Source organism: Lycorma delicatula, chromosome 11 (assembly GCF_047948215.1).
Source record: "Lycorma delicatula isolate Av1 chromosome 11, ASM4794821v1, whole genome shotgun sequence".
Taxonomy (NCBI): domain Eukaryota; kingdom Metazoa; phylum Arthropoda; class Insecta; order Hemiptera; family Fulgoridae; genus Lycorma; species Lycorma delicatula.
In genome coordinates this window covers 4640873-4648447 of record NC_134465.1, presented here as the reverse complement: position 1 = coordinate 4648447, position 7575 = coordinate 4640873, and the positions used below count along the sequence as shown (strand labels likewise).

The 7575-nt window shown below is 27.3% G+C and overlaps 1 long non-coding RNA gene across 1 annotated transcript in view; it reads left to right on the top strand.

Annotated features, from left to right (window-relative positions):
- The first annotated feature begins 1640 nt into the window (after nt 1-1640).
- LOC142332185 (uncharacterized) overlaps nt 1641-7575 on the top strand; it is a 30783-nt gene continuing 24848 nt past the window's right edge. Inside the window, exons 1-2 of the long non-coding RNA XR_012758207.1 lie at nt 1641-1897; nt 4439-4725. This is a non-coding gene — a long non-coding RNA (uncharacterized LOC142332185). The remainder of the gene's footprint in view (nt 1898-4438; nt 4726-7575) is intronic.

Below are 7575 nucleotides of genomic sequence, written 5' to 3'. Positions count from 1 at the left end.
AAATACAAAAAATTAAAAAACAAACCAAAATATCTGAAGAAAAATAATAAAATTAATAGTGATAATAAGCTTTGCGCTTTATTAAAATACTTACAAGCAAGCAATAATGCGGGTTAATTTTGTTGCAAACTAATCAATTATATTGTACCACAAGGATTTGTTATCAAATAAATATGATTATATAAAGTATATATATATATATATATATATATATATATATATATATATATATATATTTTTTTTCCTTTGATATTATTATTTTACATAAGCTTTTTCTTAAAATTTTTTGTTAGGAAGTTAACAGATTGAAGGTTAGGGGGCATACCTATATCTAATTACAGTTTTGACATTTTTTTATTTTGAAATATTTTAAATTTTGAATACCCATTTGCTTTCCCCAGTCAGTGTTCGGCCATCTGCTTCAAAGAAGATGTGCATGCTTGCATGTTAGTTTAATTTTTTCAAACCAGGGTCAGCTGATTTTGGAGGTGCCATAATAAATTATCTCATTTTATTCACTAATTTTTTTATTAAAAAAATTAACTTATAATTAATGAAGAATTGAGATATGACATGTGAAATGACAATGAAAAAAAGTAATAAAAATGATACTATTTTCATTGCTATAAGAGATACACAGTTATTTGTAAAATAAAGAGAGTAACATTATTAAATATTAAAATAAGTTCATATATCAAAAGTAGGAGAAGGGTTGATGTTTCCCTGTCGACACTACGACAGGGAACTTAAAAGCAATTTAGGGAAGAGGGAATGGTACACTAGACAACAAATACTTTATTATAAGTTGATTGGGACTAGATACGTTATTGTTTGGTGATTTAGTTCATATTTATGCTACAATAATGTTTAAGTAATGTTATTAAATAAATATTTTACTCTACTTATTATAAAAATATATTCAGGAATCTGTGAATAACCTATATATATATATATATATATATATAGGTAAACAAAAATAATAAATTAACAGAGGTAAATATTACAGTAAATTTTTATTGAAAAACAATTGGTGAAAAAATAACTATTTAATCTGTACTAAATAATTTGATGGAAATAAATATCATTGTGTTTTTTCTGCGATATATTAAATAATAAATTTCAAACCGACAGACAGACCAAGAGAAATAATTTGATAGATCTACTGATTGGTTTCGGCAAATAATGAAATGATGGTATTTTGTACCATGGTCCTCTACTAAAAAGTAAAGAGTTTTTGAACCCGTTTTACATTATTTTTCATTCGTACTGTATGTAAATCATCAAAGAATATTACAAGGTAATAATAATAATAATAATCATCTAAACTATGATTGTGAATAAAAAAAATTAAAATGTTTGTGTATTAAAAAAAAGATAATGAATTCGTGTGAATAAATAATCGAAGTATAGAATTTTAATTTAAGCTATCGTCTTTATTAGGCTTTGATAAGTTCCATAATAACATTGTTTTTAGTACATTTAAAACACTAACTTTACTTTTTTCCCGCGTAGATATTAAAAATTGCATAAAATATGGCGGCAGATTAAAATTATTTCTCGTAAGACACGAAAGAATGCGTTAAATACATCAACACACACGGTTGTAAACTGTTAGCGTCTTTTCTAACGGTAACGTAAACGGCTATTCAATTTATCGATGTAGATTAATTTGTTAGTCCAAATAATCTTAGTTCGAGTGCTTACTAATAGAAATAATTAGATAAGTCTACTGATTGGTTTCTGAGAATAATGAAATACTATTTTGCGCCATGGTGTTCTACTAAAAGAAAGTAATGACTTGTAGTTAATTTTCTTAATTGTACGTTGTGAATTTGTTTTTGAACCGGTTTTAAATTAACTATTTACAGTTGTACTTCATACTAATTGTGTTATCTAGGTAATATAAAACTAAGTAACTTTTAAGACGTTATGTTTATAGTTAATTTATACCTAACTTTTTGGTGTTTATTTTATCTGAAGCTTTTTTACTATGTTAATATTTTGCGGTCGTGAACAAAATTAGGTTTTATTATTGATGCTTGTAAATAATTTCCATGTTAATTATTTTTAATATTATTAAGGGAGACTGGTTATTCCTGCTGAATAACTTACCATCTTAGCTATCTGTTTTATGATTTGTTTAAAATGTTTAATACTTGTGCTTTACTTCCTCACACAAATGATTTAAATGTAAGCCTCAAAAAGTTTTGTTTAGAAACTCAAATTTGTAATAATACTATTATGAAATGCATAGTGCATTTATTCATTGTACAGGATGTAGCTAATTGGCACCTTCCTGGAGTAAATAGTAATGAGGTGGTAATTAGCTGCATAAGGCATTATGGAAGAAAGAGTTTCATTAATTAAATAAATATTGACTCATTAATTAAAATTAAATGTAAAAAATATGGTATTTAGAGAATAAAAACTAGAATTCTGATTTTTAAAGGAAGAAAAACATTGAAGAGGTTTCTGGATGTTTTATCTTCTTTTACTGCTAAAAAGTGTTATTTGGTCTATATATATATTTGTATAAAACTAAAACACTTTAGTTTTTTATTTGTTTTATTTGTATAAAACACTAAAACTACTGTTTTTTGGTGTATTAATTTTAATTTTTTAAGTGAATATAATATGATTTTTACTTCATGATTTTTTTTCATAAACTATCATAGAATTATATATAATCCAACAGAAGAAAATGGAACATAAATGGGTGAGATCGTAGGGGTTATGTTACTTAATTGGCTTAAGTTAATGTGTAGCATTAAGTATCTTCAAAATAATTGTTTTAAACTAAATTAAAAATGACTAGTCATTATTAAAAAAAAATATATATATTCTTTTCAAAGTTTATTCATTGCAATGAAACGTTTTTAAATGAAATTCCTTTTATGACACTTTTACAGATAAAACATTGTCCAGTAGTATATAATTCTGAATGAGTTTGTAAATGTACTATATTGTTTGTTTTGAAGAAGCCACTGTAAGTTATTAAAAAAAGTTATAGTTTAAAAAAGGAAATAAGTCTTAAGAATTCTTGAGAAAATTGTTTTTTTGATCAAGTTATTTTAATTTGGCATCCTAATCCGAATGAAATTATAAAGTGAATTCATCTAAAATCTTTTATTTTGATCTTCCTGATAAATTTGGTAATTACAGTCATTCAGTTAGGGTGGTTCAATTATAAATGTGTTAATCCTATTGTCAATGTAAAAAAGATGTGAACTATAATAAAATAATGTGCAGAATCAATAGCCAAGAGTGTTGTAAAAGATTGATTCAGTTTTGTTTCTGATAGCTATGGTACATTTCAAAAGTTAACATATCTTATTGTTATTTATTATTATTTTCCTATCATATCTTCATATCACCCATGTATAGTCACAAATTCTTTGTTTTCCAAATTCTTTCATTTCTCCCATAAAAATTTCTTTCTTTGGTCGATTCACAGTGTTTCTTTTTCTGTTTCTCTGGAGATGTAGATTCTTCCCGCTAGTTTTCTGAAAGATTTCATTAAAAACTATTTCTTTGGAAATATTTAATAATTTGAGATCTTTATTTTGGAAATTACACGTAAATTGAACTTTTGAGTATGTTTGTTTTATAATGTTGTAGTGTTATTGACATAAATACTTTCAATATTCTAACCAGAAATTCTCTATTGAATCATATGCCTCTAGGAATTTTAGAAAAATAAATATTCCAGATGTAATTTTTTGATAAGATTATGATCTTATTTTTTTTTTTTGTAAATATAAAAAGATCAGCTGTATTCAAACCAACTAATATTTTTAATTTAACAGTAATTTTCAATTTTTTATCTTTACTAGTAATAACTGTTTTTAATTGGCTTTTAAACTGAAACTGAATAACAATTGGTAATACTACTTTTTTTATCTAAAGAAAAAAAAATTTTCTAATTTTTTTCAACTGGAAATAAAGTACCAATCACTTCTGAACGGTGTAATCATTCCCAAAAATACTTATTTTTTTTTTCAAGTAAAAATATTTTCCTTAAGTATATTGCAACTACTATTTCAGTTACAATAGACTTAAATTAAGTATTACTTAGAGTAATTTAAGAAAAACTTATGGAAAGCCCACTTTACTTTTGTTATCCTTTTGAAAAACAACATTTTTTTAAAATTTTTGTAATCAGCAAGGTCAGGGGGAAATGAAAACATAACTTTGTACCATATTTGGATGCCTATAAAGAAAGAATGGAGTAATACACTAATAGGCAAAATTATACTTGCATATAAGATATATTTTTTCATTAATTTTTATTATATTGAAAAAATTGTTAAGATTAAATTATAATTACACACCATAATTTTCTGTCAGGTTTTAACTTATTTAATTTTTGAGGTTAATTATATTTAGTTGAAATTATTGATTATTTAATTATTAAGTTTTTATTTTTTATATTTTCCAGACAGAAATGTTGGACTGGTATGTAAACGATTGGGTCCAGATCATAGTTCATTGTTCAGCCATCATCATCATCAACAATAAAACCATTATCAAAATGGAAAATAACCATTACCATTTACAGTAAGCTACATGAATATAAAAAAAATACAATTTTAGAAGGGATTCTAGAGAATGTCCTACAAAAAGCAGAACATTATTCTTACGATTCTTACATTTGGCCTACATCGGATACAGGTTCTGACCTCCAACATGACAACTCTGCAGCCCTGAAATTATGGATCCTTACAGGTGGTTTAAAGTTATTTTGTACTAATTATAAATTGAAGGGGGATTCAAGTTATTGATGAAGCCATTATCAAAGTGGCATTCATGATGTAAAAGTATTTAAAAAAATTCAAATCTAATGATGTTTTGATCTCATTGAATCAACTCTTCTCATACACTCGTATCTTTTTACTCCAATTATTATTTTCCTGTTGAATCGACAAAGATGTTGAATATCATTACATATGAAGTTTTATTGAAAGTAGCTAGAATATGTGTATTCTTCAGATTTACGATTAATTGTAAGTATCAGATTAGAAAGCATCATAGATATAAAATATTAATTAGAAGTAGATTTGTATCTATTGTTACAAATCTTAGAATTCCTGTTTATGCTCTCTTTAGAGTACAAGATTCACTAGAGTCAATATATGAACTTCCCTTGCATAATACATAAGTTTTTTTTGAAGGCAGATTGTATTTATGTTCATAGTGGAGTACACACTGCGGTGCATTCATGTCATTAAAATGAAAAAAAAAAATTCTTTTGAACTTCTGGCTTGTCGTTATTTAGTTGAAAAGCAAGTAAATTATAAATTAGATTTATTTATTTTTTTTAATAAAAAAAATTGAACTAAACGGAAGCCGCCATCGCTCTGGTACCCACTACATATATACTTTGTACATTAAAAATTATTTTTTGTGACGCATGGAGGTAAATTGTTATTCCAAACAAAAAAAAAAATTGTTTAAAAAATATTATTTATGACAATCATTACATTTTAGAATACTTACAAAGTGTTAATCACAAACAGGCAGTTGACACTCGGTGCAGTTTTTGCACTTCTTTGTTTTTTATAGTTAATTTATAACATGTGGCAAGCAAGAATCTGTGAACTTTTTCCTCCCTATTGTGTCTTGCTCAACAGATGAACCAGCAACTTCTGTAGATATTACTTGATGACCTGTGGTGGTCTCAATTGCAATTTTTGTAGTGGAAATGTGCATCAGTTGGGCATTTGACTTGCGAGCTTCAATCATTGATTTGACTAGTTTTAATGACATTCGGTTATTTTTGGTGATAACATTTTATTATTTTCACAATAATTTCTGTGCCATGAGTGAACTTATGTATCGCATGTTGAAGAACTTAGCCATCGGCCATCTTCAACATTGGTGTTTAATGGTGTATACCTTCTTAGCATTTGGTCCATAGTGTCAACGCCAGTTTTATATTTATTGTAGTAACTGATGGTATCAGGTTTCTTTTTCAAATTGTTACTCACAGCCATATTCGAATACATGGTTGATATAAAAATTACGGCTTTATTTTTCTTTGGGACAAAGAGGACATAGTCAGTATGTTGTGAAAACCAAAAACAGTCGTAGTTCTCTCGGAGCCATGATATAGGTATATGGTGTTTATTTTTTTTTATTGTGCCATAAATTGTGAGATTCTACGATAGCAAGTGCTTGGCAAGGGGCAAAGTTGTGAAAAAATTGTCCATGTAGATGTTTTTCCCACTTCCTCTATACACAGATGCAAGTTCATTTACCACTTTCTCTCCCTGATATTTTTTTTTGTTATTTGCTTTGCCAGTGTAAATTATGCCATGCAAAGGATACTCATTTTTCAGCATCGCAAATCCATCTAATTTTGATTCCATACACAGCTAGCTTCAAAGGCATATATTGGGTAAATCCTGTGCAACCTCAAAAAGTTTAATGCTGCTCATCAATCATTAAATTCTCCATAGGCTTAAACATCTGAGATACATTTGCATTGAGCATTGTTCACAGATCACGAATTGGAGCTGCCTTAACTTCTTTTTTGCGTTGACTGCAAGTATTACTGTCATCAAATGTTATTAATTAATCTTAACTGGTCTTGGTGTTTCTACAGCAATTTTATTTTCCTAGAATTACACAGATACTCAATAACGATGTTGACATATAAAAATAAACAAAAAGGAAACACTTTCTATTATTGAAATATAAAAAATTGGAATATAACAGTAAGAAGGTACCCGGGTGCGAAACAACATTGGTAAAGTTGGGTATGAACATAAGGGTTAAGGGTGTAAGTAGGAGGTTACAGAATTAATGGAGCAAGAAGGGATTTGAATCTCCCTCTACTAGATGATATTTTTATTTTTCTGAAAGTAAAAATTCATTTTGAGAAAGAAAATTGAATATTGTGTACATATCTGTATGTATTTTTACGCTGTCCAAAAAAGAGTGTAATGTAAACATCTGTTCCACCGTAGCAACTCGGCAGTCGAACCGATTTAGATGTCCTACTTGGAATCCTTATTTTACCGGGAGTGCATAGGTTATATATATGTTTAAAAAAATTTGAAAAAAGAGGCATTTTATTTATAACAGTTATTTTATTTAATATTTTAGATATTGCAAATAATTGAAAGCAAATTTATCTTTGCAATAGATTTAAGACATAAGTATACTGCTTAGAAGTCAAGCTGTTTCCTTTCAAATTTATCTTGTTCTTCAATGAAATTGATCGTAGTTTAAGGGACGATAGTACACAAAATTTAGTAATAATATAATAATAATTTTGTCCCCCGAAAGATTATCTTTCACGTATTTTAGTATTATCTCTGAGCAATTTAAATACTTATATCATTTTTAATACTAGCTCTTAGAGGGGTATTTTTTTTTTCATTTTTCGGCTTCTTTGCTAGAATTATTATTGCAGCTTCAAGTAAGCACTGGGTATGAATGTCTGTAAATAGTTTGAGTTGGTCGTTCGTTTGTTGTTTGGTTAATTACAATGTCTGACTAGACATTTCCTGCACTATTTCTTCTTCAGTACAGTTAAGAAGATCACGGCAAACAACAACTCCTCTAGATGAA